Source organism: Coturnix japonica, chromosome 36 (assembly GCF_054131305.1).
Source record: "Coturnix japonica strain WE chromosome 36, WE-NBRP24, whole genome shotgun sequence".
Classification (NCBI taxonomy): domain Eukaryota; kingdom Metazoa; phylum Chordata; class Aves; order Galliformes; family Phasianidae; genus Coturnix; species Coturnix japonica.
The window spans coordinates 4,389,983-4,405,343 of NC_140698.1; the positions used below are offsets into that span (position 1 = coordinate 4,389,983).

At 49.5% G+C, this 15,361-nt stretch overlaps 1 long non-coding RNA gene and 1 pseudogene across 1 annotated transcript; both read left to right on the forward strand.

The window, feature by feature from the left end:
- The first annotated feature begins 3,619 nt into the window (after positions 1–3,619).
- Positions 3,620–11,351, forward strand: LOC146755137 (C-Jun-amino-terminal kinase-interacting protein 3-like; annotated as a pseudogene).
- Positions 11,352–11,527: 176 nt separating this feature from the next.
- Positions 11,528–15,108, forward strand: LOC146755138 (uncharacterized). Its single transcript, XR_014938470.1, has 3 exons — positions 11,528–11,581; positions 11,995–12,086; positions 14,858–15,108. It is a non-coding gene; the product is annotated as an uncharacterized LOC146755138 (long non-coding RNA).
- Positions 15,109–15,361: the final 253 nt, after the last annotated feature.

The following is a 15,361-nucleotide window of genomic DNA, read 5'->3' on the forward strand; positions in this document are numbered from 1 at the left end:
AAGTCAACCGTACCTTAGTGCAGGTGGAGTAGAAGTAGAAGTAGCAGTCGCCTCCTTGCTGAGACATGGTGAAATTCTTAGAGCCCGTCTGGGTTATCTCCAGAGGAATTCCCTGCTCTTGCAAAGAGACGGTTGTGCTCGAACTGCTTGGATCCCCAAAGAGTCCTCTTGGACCGGAACCCTACAGGAAGTGCCTACAAGGGAAGAATCATGAGGAATAAGCATTTTCCCAGCTTTCTTTTGATGCAGTTTGGGCTCTCGAGGAGGGCAGTGCCTTGGAAGCAGCTGGTTGCAAGAACTGTGCCAGCTCTGGAACCAATGTGTGTCTAAGTGCCATGACTTCCCCAGCAAGTGCTGTTCTCCATCCCACCAGCAGTTATATACCTTGCAGCACACATTTTGTGTCCCTGCCATGAGAAGGACTCCATCATCTACCCTTGCTGCAGCTACAGTGGATGCAGTGCTACCACTCACACATTTGAGAAACCTCCAGTTCTGGCTTACCCGGGCACAGCTGCAGTTCTCCTCCCTTCCAGCTAACACACCAGTGCAATGGCTGGGCAACACCGTCAGTGAGAGCAGGTAGCACCAGCAGCCACCACCACCGTCACTGCCAGCCGGGACGAGGGCTGACACAGCGTGTCCACACTCTGCACAGCACTCACGGCTCTGGCACTCACTGGTGGCAGCCGCGGCCCCAGGCAGCGCTTGTGAGCTCACTGTGCTTGTGATGTCACTGCACAGCCCACGGCCCAGCTCAGCACCTGGATCTCACCAGGACTTCAGGGGGTTCTGTTAAAAATGTGCTGGATCCGGGGGTCAATAAAGCACAAGTTGCACTCCATGAAGTCTGTGCTCTCCTTCCCTTCTAATGTCTAAAACAAAGGCTGGGGACCAGCAGCAGTTCTGCAGGGCTGTAGCAGCGATGCTCAGTCATGGCTTGAAGCAGAGATTGAGCACCTGGTGGGATGGCAGGGCCAACCCAGGGCAGCTCAGGCACATGCAAACCCCTCCCAGACATCACTGAAGGGTTGGCAGTGCAGGTGAGGGTGTCTGACTGGAGATCACTGCCTGCCTGAGCCCTTCCAATGGTCAGCAGTTTTTTCCTTCCTTTCTGTGCCCACAGCTGCTGCACTCGGGCTTATCCTCACCTGCTGCAGCCCAGGACTTTGATACCCCGTTATCACTGCTGTGCTTTCCATTGCACTGCAGCATCACACAGGGCAGTAATGGCAGTTCATCATCCTCACCAAAACGTGTGACAAAATCTCACAAGGAATCAATTTCCCCTGGAAACAGCCACTCGGAAGGGCCTCCATTGAGCTGGGAGCTCCTCCCCAGCCCAGCTGTTCTGCTCAGACTCCTTCCAGCAGCCGCCCAGCACCAAACCCAGCTCACCTTATTGGCCTGCTCAGTCCAGGCTGTGCCCAGCTCACACACACGCCGCAGTGGTGCCTGCAATGGGCTCCCAAAGGATGATCTCCAACAGGGAATGCTCACAGCTCAGTGTCTGTGTGCAGCACGCTCACCAGAGCACCAGCTCTGCTTGACAGCTGGGGGCCAAACCCTCCCAACCCAGCAATGACTGTGACCTCACACAGACCCACATCACTGCTGCTCTTTCATCATAAACACAGGCAGCCAGTACCTCCTAGATCCAATTGTAAGAGACCAACACAAGGGTCACCCAGTGGGGTTATCTGAAGTAAAGTAACAGAACTGAGGTGACTCTTGTCACAACACTGGGAATGGGGACCAAACCTTCAGGCCAGGTTTCTTGCAGTTAAGATTCCTCAGAGGGAGGTTTGCAGTCCCAGAGAAGCCCATGAGCTTCTCTGCACGATGCTCGGAGCAGAGCTGCCTCGTGATTCATCAGTGCTCCATTCCATAACTAAGTACATCTCAGATGAAATAATAATATTTCATGGTCACTTCTTCCTTTCTGTGAGACAAGCCTTAAATGTGTCTTTTTAAAGTCGTCGTGCACCGAATCTACAGCATGCTAGCAATATAGCTAGGTATAATGACATCACATAGAATGGAGTGTTTGCAGGGCTTAAGGCCGTGAATCACGGGTGAGATGTGATATTCCCACTGCAATGATGCTTTTAGGGCAGGTTTAAGTGCCTTCCGCTTTGTGTAACGTGGAGTCTGTAGGATGACAATAATGATTGTGGAATCACACTCATCTTTGAGCTCTAACTCACATCCACGTCAGGAGCCTTCCCAAAGATCAGGCCCTGGTTTGTCTGCCCTGCTGGGCCCAGCTCAGTGCAGGACAGGAGATGGATTTCTGCTGTCCCTGTGCTCAGACTCCACAGCCCAAGATAAGCTGCAGCTGAGATCTCAGAGAGCACTCTGAGGTTTCTCTGCAGCTGTTTTCTGCTGCTGTTACACAGCACGGAATAGCTGGGACCCCACAGGCACTGCCCTCGCACCAATAACTCCATTGTGCTCAGGATGTGCCAATGTGCTGAAGTCAAACTGTGCCATGTGGGTTTCACACAGATCGAACGCAGGCTGCAGATCTGCTGGCAGCCCTCAGGAGCTCCCCTGCCCTAATCCCACTCTTGCACTCCTTCCCTTCGTGCTCTTGTGGCCTTTAATAACACCGTGACACCTGAGAGCCTCCTCCTGTCTGTAAGCTGTCATTTTATGCAGCCGTTTCTCTTCCGTTTACCCCCCAAACTGAAGATGTTTCCCTGCAGTGAATAAGCGATGAGGTTCTTTTCACCTCTCCTTGGACAACTTCCTTTATTGTTTTTTCGGAGCATTAGGGACTCTGAGACCCTGGAGAGTGTCCAGAGAGGAGCAATGGAGCTGAGAAGGGCCTGGAGCTCAGTGGGGTCCTATGGGGGTGACCAAGGGGACGGCAGGCAGCCAGTTTTCCCTGTTTTTCTCTCTGGATCCATCCCCGCCTCAATGGGGCCATCAAACCTTTTTGCTGCAGAACCCGCAGGCACTTCACCTTGAAGGATCATTACCTACATTGAAACTACTGTTACATGCAGGCGCACAGGAGTGCCCTGGTTTTCACAGGCTCTGGGCAGAGACGTTCAGGTCTGACGGCATTTGGGGCATCAATAATTGAGCTGCAAAATGAGCTTATAGCTCCTGACTCCTCCCATCCAGAAATATCGCTCCTATATCGGCCCGCGCTGCCGGAGCTCACGGGACTCGGCTCCCCGCCGCCGGGATCGGGTGGTGCGTGCGGGACCGGGGGTCGGGCTGTGTTGTGTTGTTGTGTTGTGTTGTTGTGTTGTGTTATGTTGTGTGTTCCTGGTGTTCCACTGCCGCTCTCCAGCTCGGCTCGTTCTGGCCCCGCATCGTTCTGTGACTCCCCCCCCCCGCCCCTTGACGGCTCCATACACGCACACGGCGGCAGCGCGGCCCGCGCGGCGCACACGGGGATGCCGCAGCTCCGCCCCGCCCCGCCCGGCCGCAGCTTTGTCCGCTCAGCGCCGCGTCTCGGTGTCGGGGCGGCGCCGCGCGGCTCATTGGGTCCCGTTGGCGGGCGGAGCGCGGCGGGTCTCGGCAGCAGCAGATTGGAACGGAGCGGATCGGAACGGAATGGAGCGGATCGACGCGGGGCGCAGCGCATCGCTGTGGGGCCGGCACGATGCTGGAGATCCAGCTGGATGATGGCGGCGTGGGGGGGTACCCGGGCGACGACTATTGCTCGGGGTCGGTGATGTCGGAGCGGTTGTAGGGCCTGGCCAACAGCATCTACCGCGAGTTCGAGCGGCTCATCCACTGCTACAACGAGGAGGTGGTGAAGGAGCTGATGCCGCTGGTGGTGACGGTGCTGGAGAACCTGGACTCGGTGCTGACCGATAACCAGGAGCATGAGGTGGAGCTGGAGCTGCTGCAGGAGGACAACGAGCAGCTGCTCACACAGTACGAGTGGGAGAAGGTGCTGCGCAAACAGGCCGAGGAGGTGAGTGAGAGCAGCCCAGCGCCAACGGGGCCCGGCATCCATCTTGTGCGCGGCGCCAAGGGCCGGGGATGCGATGCGATGTGATGCGATGATATGATGCGATGCGATGTGATGATGTGATGATGTGATATGATGCCATTTGATACGATGTGATGTGATGTGCTGCGGCGGTACCCGCATCGCAGGCCGCACTCCCGGCCCTGCTCCATCCGCTCCGCGCAGCCCGTGCGGAGGGGAAGGGGAATGGCTGGGAATGGCTGGGAATAGCTGGGAATGGCTGGGAATAGCTGGGAATGGCTCCGCGTTGCTGCGCTGCCCCGAGCTCGAACACCGGCTGCACGGGGATGACTGGAGGATTCCTGCCGGTTTCGGGTTTCAACGCGGCCCTCAGATGGTTGATGTCTTCCCTGTACTTCCCCTGCCCTGGAGATGGTTCCCTGTCTGATCTCAGCGGCCTTTCCCCGGGCGCTGCGGGTCCCGGATCCCCGGGGCTGCGGCAGGTGCTGGGAGCGGGCGGCATCGGGGCACAGCGCCTCAGGCGGGGACAAAGGAGCCGAGCTGAGCGCGCTGCTCCACACTGAGCGCTCGAGTCCGCCGACACCACCGGCATCTTTCTGGCCATAGGCGCAGCCGGGCGGCTCCGGCCTCCAGCAGGGCCGGTCTGCGACGTGCCGGACACATTGGTACCGCTAGAAGTGTAATGCTGCCGTGTCATCAGCGTGTCTTTGCAAAGCTGCTGGGAAAGGAATGTATGCGTCTGTATTGGCTGTGTTTTAACACTGGGAGAGTAGAGGGTTTTTTCCGTCCCAGGAGTCTTGCTCAGAGTCAGGTTTTGATTTGCTTAGATGTGGTAAATGAAATTCCTTCATGACTCCAGAGTAAAGCGCCGTGCAGTATTTCAATGGAGGTGCTCTGGGTGCTGGATGGCGAGGACGTAAGCCCAGGACATTTATCGTCCTGTACTAATGCTGGGCAATTTGGGTTGTAGCCTTAAGTTTTAAGTATGTGTTAATAAAACTTACAGCTGATCTTTTCAAATTCATATGAAGGCAGGGAGGGATTGAAAAGCAATTCCAAGTGTGGGACTTCATTCCACAAGCCGGTATTTTGTAGCTTCTGAGAATTAAATACTTGGAAATGTGCTGCTGCTGGGGAGGAGTGTGGCTCGGGGCGTGGGGTGGAACAGCCCCATGGATGGATCCTGCATCTTTGGACTTGTATCTTTCTGCTCTCAGTTTACCAGGTACAGGGGGTGCTGCTTCCTGCTGTGCCTGCTCCTGGAAGCAGATGTGGTGACAACATTTACGTCCTGCAGGGACGCTCGGACCCACAGCACGGTGCTGTTGGCAGATGTAAAAGCACTCTGTCATCCTCAGGCGCATCTGAGCTGAATGGGCAAAAAAGTATCTGCATAGGGCCTTGTTAGCAGAAAGGAATAGATAATGTGCTTCTATGAGAACAAATGGGTTTTGCCCCCTGTGTAGCCTCTGCTATCAGCTCACGTGTGTGAGATACAGCTGTCATTCCCTTTGTGTGTGACCAAAGCACACCATTATTTGCAGCAGTTTCCTGTGTGCCTCTTCCTGTGCAGTGGATTACGTGTTATGGAAGTGAAAATCTCTTATGCTACAGAGAATTCTGCTGTTCATCAGCTCATTGTAAGCAGAGAAATGCACCCCCCACCAGAGCACGCCTTGCACTTCTGTAGCAGGGGAAGCCCATCTCCGTCCCTGAGCAGCACTCGGCGCTGTGTGCTTTGCCTGTCCTGGGTCTGCAGCTTCCAGCCCCACCTTCAGTGGGGGTTCCACCTCCAGGAGCGATGTTCAGTCCCTTGCTGTTGAGTTCTTTGCGTGTATCAATGATCATTTCAACAGCTGCAGCAATGCTGGGGAGCTGGGAGTCGGTGATCACAAAGTAATTTGTTCCTGTATTGCAATACCATGTCATGGGCGTCTGATTACATCGTTAGTTTATTGATGTTAAGTGAACTGAAACCAGCAGTGGATGTTATTCTCTGGCATAAAAGTTGTGTCGTATCCTCCTGTTTCCGCTACTGCAGAACCACCAGATCTTGTTTTACATAAGCATGCACCCAGCCATGTCCTGCTCCATTGGGGCAGCTTGCACAGCCTTCATTTCCCTTCCTCTGAAGCAGAGGTTTCTGTCTCCATGTTCTGCCACTCATTTCCCCAGGATGGTTGCATTCAGTATCTTTCAAAATACTCTCAGCCAAAAGCGAAGCTTTTCTGGACACTTTGACTGCAGAGTGACTCAATATTTTCCACTTGCTCTAAAATAGGGCAGCAGAAGCACCCGGACAAGAGCACTGAAGTCAGAAGTCCCTTGAAATGAAGCAGTGCAGTCAGTCTGTGATTGCAGGGCTCAGAATGTCACATTTCTTTTCCTTGACCTCCAAACCACTGAAGCTGTGGAACAGCGTCAGCTTTTCAGTATTGCCGTGTTCTTCCACCTGCTTTGCATTGTGTGAGCGCAGGGTAATGGCTGCACCTCTCCTAGAGCCCATTTAAGGGCTGACTGCTGCTGGCAAGGGTCTCTTTCTGGAGATCCCCCCTTGGTGCAGCTTTCCCATGTGAATCCAAGATCTTCTGCTCCAGGTGAGCGATCTTCTTCCCTTCCTTTATAGCACCTCTGTTGTGCCACTCCTGTCATTGCACAGAGCTGGGGCTGCCCTGTCCCAGTGCAGAGTACAGCACTTCCCTTGTTAATCCTCATGTGGAGCCTAATGCACATCCCACTAACTCGTCAAGCTCTCACTGCAAGGCCTCCCTACACCCCAGGGAGCCAGCAGCTCCCACTATTTAGTGACATCTGCATCTTATGCATAGGACCTTGCATAGGAATTTTCTTCCTGCTCTGTAGCGGGTGTTAGGATGGCACCCACTTGTAGGAGCACAGAACTGGGAGGGACCTGCTGACTCAGCAGCCCATTCCTCAGCACTGCAGGCAGTTGCATTACAGAAGCTGCTTCATAAATGTATCAGGCTTTGTCTTAAAGCCATTACTTAAACCTCTTGCGTCTGCTCTTCTAAAAGTGACCTCCTCCTGAATTCCACTTTCTTTTTTTTTTTAACTTGCAGCCTGTTTTTACTGGTTTGTTCTTGTGCCAGCATTGACTTTTACTCCAAGTAACTTCTGCCTCCATGAGATATCTGTGCCTTTGAAGTATTAATAGAAACCAGTCCTGCCTTTGGTCTGCACTGTGTTGGTGGCACGAGCCGAGCTCTGCTCGCTGCCTGCTGGAGGAGGGTCAGGTTGGAGTGCCCCATGGAGGGAACTGTGTGCAGCTGGTTTGGGTGACACTTGGCTGTGCCTGGTTTGATCCCTGGGCATGTGGGGCTGCAATAGCAGGTGGCTTTCCTGGAAGGCTTTAGCATGAATTGGAGTGTTGCACTGTTCAAAATGACAATGGTAGGATTTATCTGGTGTGATCACCCTGCGTGTTCACCTGTGTGACATCCTGTTGGCTGGAGATGGCAGCACGTCTGTCTGTCTCCTCACACTGTGTTGCAGCTGACCTGGGGCTCATCTTTGCTTTGTGCTCAGCTCCCTTCTCTCAAGTCTTCTCATTGCAGTCACGATGTTTGCATGCCCTTGCCCAGTCCCAGCTCCTCTCTGACCATCAGCATCGCTTCGTTCCTCCTGTGTGATGTTTTGATTCTCTTCATGAGTGGCATCTCCCAGTCCGGTCTCATCTGCTGCACTTGAGTAGCACCTCCTGCCCTGTCAGCCCCACTTACCACAAGGCTGCCTTGAAGAGCTCTGTTAGCTGCCCGTGCTCCCTTTGTGCTCCTCTACAGTGATCCATGGTGTGCGGGGGCAGAGCTGTGTCAGGGCTGGGAAGAGCCCATCTGCCTGCCCTGGCTCTGCCATAGCACCAGGCCTGCTTCATGGAGAGCATTTAAAGGGCAGAGCATCTCATTCTTCTAAAAAAGGCTCAGATCCCTTGGAATAGGGATCCAGGAGATGGTTTTATTGATATATGCCAAAACAACAGCATTTGATTTCACAGAAGCATTTGAAGACCAATCTACAACTATAAAGTAGCTAACACATAAAAGATGTGCTTGTGAATCCTTGAAATTAGCAAGAGAAGCAAAAGCCCTTAAGGGCTGCAGTTGTCAAGGGGATGTTATTTCACTGAGGCTGTGTGCTCCTGTGCAGGTGGAGGTGTTCCTTCAGAGGAGTGTTTCTCTTTGGGGAGGATAGCAAAGATTTGAGCGTGGGGTGTAGCTCAAAGCATCTGCCCACCAGGCAGTACTGCGTCCTGCCACCAGTGGGTTCTGCCCTATTTCTTTGTCTTGGCCTCCTAAGACAGAATACTGTCAACGTAACTTCCCGAATTGCCAGTTAATTACTGCCCCAAATTGTGAGTTGGAGGCTGCACAGCCTGCATTGGCTCCCTGGCTGACAGCCTTCCTGCAGGTGGGGAGTGGAATGCGGTGTGAGTCCTTCCTGCCCTGCAGACAGCCCCCTCCTCACAGTCAGCTGTGCGTCCAGCTGTGCATCCAGCTGTGCATCCAGCTGTGCATCCAGCTGTGTGTCCAGCTGTGTATCCAGCTGTGCATCCAGCTGTGCATCCTCCCTGTTCTCCTGGGCAGTACATCCCAGCGCTGCTCTCTGCTCAGCCGCAAGGTAAGGTGACGGCTGAGCTGCTGCTGTTCCCGTCAGCATGTAATACGTGCTGCCAGCCAGCCCAGATTAAGACCTTATAATAAGATTTCTGCATATATGCACATCTAGCTCACTCTGCCTGATTTATTGTTAATATGATATGATGGTTTCTGACAGCATGCTACTATTTTTAGTCATTTTCTTCCTCTGAAAGCCAGTAATGCAGGAAGCTCAGCCATCTCCAGTGTACCGCTGCTTTGCAGAGGAATACTCGTTCTTTCACTTAAGATGATTTTGTGCTCGTTGTTTTCCATTTAACGATGAGCGTGTGAACCATGGTGCTGGTTGTAACCTTATCCTGAGATGTTAGAGACCAGCAATCCTGCTTGAAATCCAGGGAGAGGCTCCAGCAAGACTAATTTGTATGTGTACAGCAGCGTCATGTTCCATCATTACTAACTGTTTAAAATATATCTGGCTCCTATAACTGCTGGAAAATTATCCTTTGAAAGCAAGTATGAAGGGATTGGAAAAAATAGTAATGCTGTGCTCGGCTTTGCTCTCCCAGGACAAGTGGGAGTGGGCTCTTTGTTCTTCCAGTTCACCCATTGATTTCATTGTAGTGGGGTAGAAAAGAAAGGAAGATTTTCCCTTCAACATCATTTGAATTACCCGTTCCTGAGACCTCACTTCTTGAGCCTGTCCAGGCTCCATGGCATCCCTTCCTTCTGTTCTGGTGCAGTTTGTAAACATATGTGTGGAAAATAGATAGCTGTGTGTTACTGTCAGTTAACATCTGCAATGTTGAAGTCACCCATAAGGACCAGGGCAGCTGGATTTCAGGTCTCTCTCAGTTCCTTAGAGAACAGTGCCTCCATGTCCCCATGCTTGCTGGGTGGCCACTCCCACGGCACCCACTTTATTTGCTTGTCTTGACTTTCTGATGCAGGGGGAGACACTGGCTGGGAGATTCTGATGGAGGAACAGCCAAGAAGCGTTTTGGAGCCAGACAGAGTGAGGAGCCGTTGGGTCCCTGTGCCCAGAGCTGGTGTTCGATCTCCGTAGGAGATGGAGCAGGATATTGCTGCAGTGCACTCACCTGAGATGCTCTTCTTCCCTGAGAACACTTAGAGTGGCATTAATTTTTAATGCTGCTGTCTCTGTTTCTTCTCCACGTGGTCGGCTCATTGCTAGTTAGCAGTTTGTTTGAGTACTTTGAGGCTGCAAGACAGACAGGACTAAGAAGAGCCTTAGTGTGGAATGTTTAATCTTCCAATCGGTTTCACTAAACTAAACCAAAGCAACGGTAGCAAATCCAGGAATCCTATTAAAGTTGACCTACATAGTGGGAATAAAATTGGTCTCCTGCTTTCTTTTGCTTCCTGTTTTACTGTTGAGAGTTCTGTGAATGTTTTCCTTAGAGTCAGTTAAAGTTTATTGCTACTCCAAGCACAATTCCTGCCTGGCTGGGTGGCACACGCCTGGGTGGGGAGCTGGGAAGAGATGGGCACCTTGTGCCAGGAGAGCTGCACAAGAGTGAAAGCCAAGCAAGTGAGAAGGGAGAGGGATTTAGCGCTGGGCTGTAATTGGAAGTTTGTCAACAGAGCATTAGCATGGAGTGCTTCCAGCAAACCCTGAGAGGGGGCAGAGGGAAATACTGCTTTTCTTAGCATAGCTCCAACCAGTCCAAACCAAGTGAAATGGCTTCTTTAGGCCTGTTGCTCAGTGTGGCTGTCTTGGTTAGAACTTTTTCTTTTTTACTGATGCCCAGAGAAGACTGGCCGGGATTTTCTTGCTGTGAGGTCTCATCACTCACTGCTTCCATTCTGCACCAATTGAGGCATAACTCAACTTACAGAACTGAAAAAGTAAGACTCAAGTTTTTCTTAGCAGCTCTGGAGCTGAATGTGCCATCCTTATAGAATCACCTGTCAAAGTTCTCTGGTTTTTACCATGTAACTCTCTACCCCTTCTCTGATGTGTGCCTGAAAAAACCTCTGGTCTGAGATGTGGGAAGTGGATTGCAAAGGAGACTGTGAGGTGTGACGGTTGTGGGTTGGTTTTCCACAAGGCTTGTATGTTTCCTGCAAAATTTAGATGCAACATCATTAATAGTGGGAACTTTTTGATGTCTGAAGGAGATTTCTGACGTAGGCACTTCTAAATGCGTGACCGTAGACACAGAATTTGGCTTTTCTGACATAAAACTAACAGGAATCCAAATTCAGCCTAGCATGATAAAGGTGTTGTTGAAGATGATGGAACTGTGTTGGTTTACATAACTTGCATTGGCCAGCAGATTATATCTTAATGATACACAAAGTACATCTTTTACTTTATTTTAGAAGATAAGTATTTCTAGCTTGAGTAAATGCTGTTTTAACTTAAAGCACATAGAAATTCTTATCTCTTGCTTTTTTTGTGTGTGTACATATATATATGTATATATACGCACACATAGTATAGGAGGAGATAAGAGGAAAAGTCAAATACGTTTAGGTCTGTTCCTCATCCTTGCTTCCTTCTCTGGTTTTTCCCTGTACAGAAGTTCATAGAGTTTGAAGATGCACTGGAACAGGAGAAGAAAGAGCTACAAATCCAAGTGGAACACCTTGAATTTCAGACTCGACAGTTGGAGCTGAAGACCAAAAACTATGCAGATCAGAGTAAGCAAAGTTGTGCACCAGATACGATTATGTAGTTTGCTTTCCATGAGCATATACTTGCAGATATTCTTCATGTGCTGTTTTTTCTTGTTTGTTTTAATGTAGTTTGTGGAAAGCCTGAAATCTGTGGCTGTCCCTTTCTTTGGTATAAAAATCAGAGCAATCTACAGGGTGCGACATATCCACACTAGTGTAGTGCAGGTTTCATTGCTTCTCTTGCATGGACCATGTCTAGATCTGTATGTTAGCTGATGGGTGGAATCTTTTCTTGGCAGTTTCACGACTGGAGGAGCGTGAATCAGAAATGAGGAAAGAGTATAATGCTTTACATCAGCGTCACACAGAGGTAAGCTGTTGCCTGATTCCTTCCAAATAAACAAACTCTTAGCTTACCCATAAAACCACATCAGAGAATTGGGTTTTTCATCCTGACAGTGACTAGAGCTTCAGAAACTTGAGAGCATCAACATTATCTGAAGGGAGGGTGCAAGGAGGATGAAGCCATGCTCTTTTCAGTGGTGCCCAGTGCCAGAACAAGAATCAGAGGGTGCAAACCGGAACACGGGAGGTTCTGTCTGAACAGCAGATAGCACTTTTTAAAAGAAATTTTAAGTAATTGGAAGTAAATGCTGGAAAACAATATTCAAAAAACAGAAATCACAGAATATCCCAAGTTGGAAGGGACCCATAATGATCATGGAGTCCAATGGAGTCTTTTGTTTTATTCTGTTTGCCTCACGTATTTTTTCCTCTTCTCAGATGATCCAGACCTATGTGGAACACATCGAACGATCCAAGATGCAGCAGGTTGTGGGAAATAATCAAACTGAGGGCAGTGTACCTGGGAGAAGGTAGGGCCATAACCTCTCCATATAATGTTTGCCATCCAGGAACTTATCAATTGAGTGCATATTTGCAAGAGAAAGAAACCAAAGGATCTTTCCCTGTGGGCATGGATTGTACCTGAAGCTTTTTGTAATGGGTTGAGGGTGAGTTGTGGATAAGTTCTCTAAGGTTTGACAGAGAAGATTTTTTGTGTTCTGTTACAAAGCTTAGACTTCATTGTGCTGCTGCAGATGGACGTCTTCTGGAAAGCAACGTTTGTGTTCTCAGGTATCATGTAAAAGACTGATCCATAAAATGGATGGGGATGGAAGAGAGTGTTCATTTGTGTGTGTCTGTGTGCATGTGTGATAGCCAGCGAAACTGGAGTAGTTAAACGCATTAGCCTTTATGTAACTTCTTCCCCAGTTTCTTAAGGGAAGATTTATCTGAGTCAGTCACTCAATAGATCTACTTATGCCCATGAAAGTGCTTTGTTTTTTTCCCCAAAGTGATCAGAGCCAGCCTCTGTTTAAAGGAATGGCAGTAGCAGGAAATGAAGTGCAGTATATAAAACCACTATATTAAAACCACATATAAAAAGATAATTTCAAATGAAGAAAAGAAGAAATATTCTTCCTATTTTCTAAACATAAGGTTATTTTAGTACCTTCTGTTTAGATCCGTAACATTTAAATACTAGTGTGTCCATTAGGTTTGGGATAAAGAAAGTGGAAGGAAGTGTCAGGTCTTGAAATAAACAATATAAGCTCTCTGGAAGCTGTGGCTTCCTTTTGCTGGGTTGGAGTGCCTGGGAAGGAATTCAGATCATCAAGGTTTTGGTTGTGTATTGTAAAACAGCAGAGGAGAGAGCAAGAGAGACACAAACTGCTCCCCGATTCCTTGCAGACGTGATGTTCCTTCCCCAGCCAGTGCTTGGCCTCCTGCCCGAGCATCGTGCTGTGAGGGGAAGGTTTGGGGGTCAGCCTCTGGTTCTGTACTGGTGCCTTACTGGTGTGCACACAGGGCTGCTGGGGGGAACGGGAGTTTTGTTCACAGCTGTTGGTAACATAACATTGTGTTAGAAGGAAGGGAGGATGCTGAAGGAAAATGGGCTCTGTAACTGCAGAACATCCATGTTTGAGACTTCTGCTGGGCTGTGTGCCTCTGCTGTCAGATGTCTCTGTACAAGCTCTTAGGCACACCCATGGTGAAGGAGAAACAGGGTGGATTAGGTCTTTGTTCAGTCCAACTCACCTCTCCCACCTACCTGAAAGGTATGAATGTTTGTAGGAAGAACAGCTGTGCTGATGTGTGCGTTTCTGTCTTGTTGCCATCTCCATGTCTCAGCTGGGAACAGGGGGAGCTGGGAATTGCTGAGCTGGCAGGGTGCAGCATTGCAGGAAGCCAAGCGTCAGTGTGTGGTCCTGTTTCTTTTGTTCTGCAGAGAGCAGCTCAGCTCTCCTGCCATGGAGAATATCCAGCAGTGTTTCAGGGGCAGCAATATAGCAGTTTGAAGCAGTTATACCCTAAACTCCAGAGGCAGAGAGACTTATCTAAGCTTTCTCCTGCACAAACTCTGAAGGACAGCACAAATCTGTAGCGGATCTAAAAGGAACTGGAATAGGAACATTCTGATCTGGCTGAGTTCTTTCCATATAGTAAGTTCTCAGTGCTGTGTTGTCTGCAGAGCAGTAAATTGGTGTCATGTCAGAGAGTGGCTTAGAAAAATAAAACTGATTACAGAATACAGTGTAACCCTTTCCCATCTGAAGGTAATGCTTTTCTAGCAGACCAGTGGAAAAATATAGAAATCTATACAAGGAAAGAAGAGCAGAAGCTGGATGGTGGCCTCTGTAGGTGAATGGAGGCAGGCATGATGGGTATGGAAAGAGAAGATATGGGGTGAAAAGAACCAGTAGGTTGTTAGGATTGTGAGAGTGTGTGTTCCTGACAGCTCCTTCAATAGGTTGTTTCTGTTTTCCTCTGCCCCAAACCAATCCTGATCACAGCTGTAATGGTTGGAGTGTGTTAGGCTGGTTGCCCCTCCACACCCCGTTCTCTGGTATGAAGGACAAACCTTGCACTGAGGATTGTCTCTATGTTGGAGGGATGCTATTCCATGTAACGTGTTGCTAGTTCCTGGAAGAATGGGAAGAAAGAGCAGCTCTCTGTGTCTGTCACAGCCCTTGCCAGGCCTCCATCTGAATCTGTAGGAACAGCAGCTGGGAAGTGGGTCGTTTTCCTTCATTTCAAACTTTGGGCTGTTCATGTGTGCTGTATTTGTGTATGTTTGTGCCTTTGAGGGTTGTGTGGTCCTGTGTCTGCACAGCTGCGTGTGGGTGAACACCAGCACTTGTGAGTTGGTACACTGATGTGTTTTGGGGGGGATATGGGTGTAATCTCTCAATGTCTTCCTACATGTTTGTGAGTGCATTTGGTTACCTTCACCTGTGGATGTGCTTGGGTGTGTTTTATATGGTAGACTGTGTAAATACATATTTGCATAAGGCTGTAAATGCACCAAGGGTGCTTCCTTGTCACTTGAGAGAAGATGGTGCAAGAACTGCTGGGGTGTGTGTGTGTCTGCTGCCATCTGAGGAGGGGAATGGGTACAGTGCACACCTCCAAGTAGTATGAATAAAAGTGCATGCATTCGCTGTCTCTGATAGGGCTGCATGTTTGCATGGTCTTCATTCTCTAATAGTTGTTGTTGTGTTTTTTTGTTGTTTTTTTTTTTTTTTGTCTTGCTTTTTGTGCAATTGCTGCTCTGTTTTGGCTGTTACGTTTGTCGCTGCAGTCATCGCCAGTCATGGAGGAAAAGGTAAATCCTACTGCTATTTGTTAATCATAGTTCTGGAGGTTGCTGTTGGGTGGTCGTGGTGTGATGCTGAAAGGTTCTGTGCTGGCCTATTTGCCCTCTTTGTGTACTGACATCTGCATTAGATTCACTCACATGGCACACTTCCCTTGGCTGGTGCAGAGGGAGCCAGCAAGCTGCTACATCAGGAAGGAGCTCATGCACCCAAAGCAGAAGGGGCAGAGGCTGGATTCCAAACCGGGATCATCCCTGTGTGATTGGATATTTTAACTTCACCTTCCAGATTACTTTAAAAAGTTGTCTTTTCTCCTTTAAATTAGAATCATCAAATCACCAAGGTTGGAAAAGATCCCCAATGATCCAAGTGTCCACCTACCACCAATATTTCCCTTCTAAACCATGCCCTGCCTACCGCATCTACACGTTTCTTGAGCACTTCCTATATGAGCACTGTCATGGTTTAATAATTTTGTAATTTTGCTA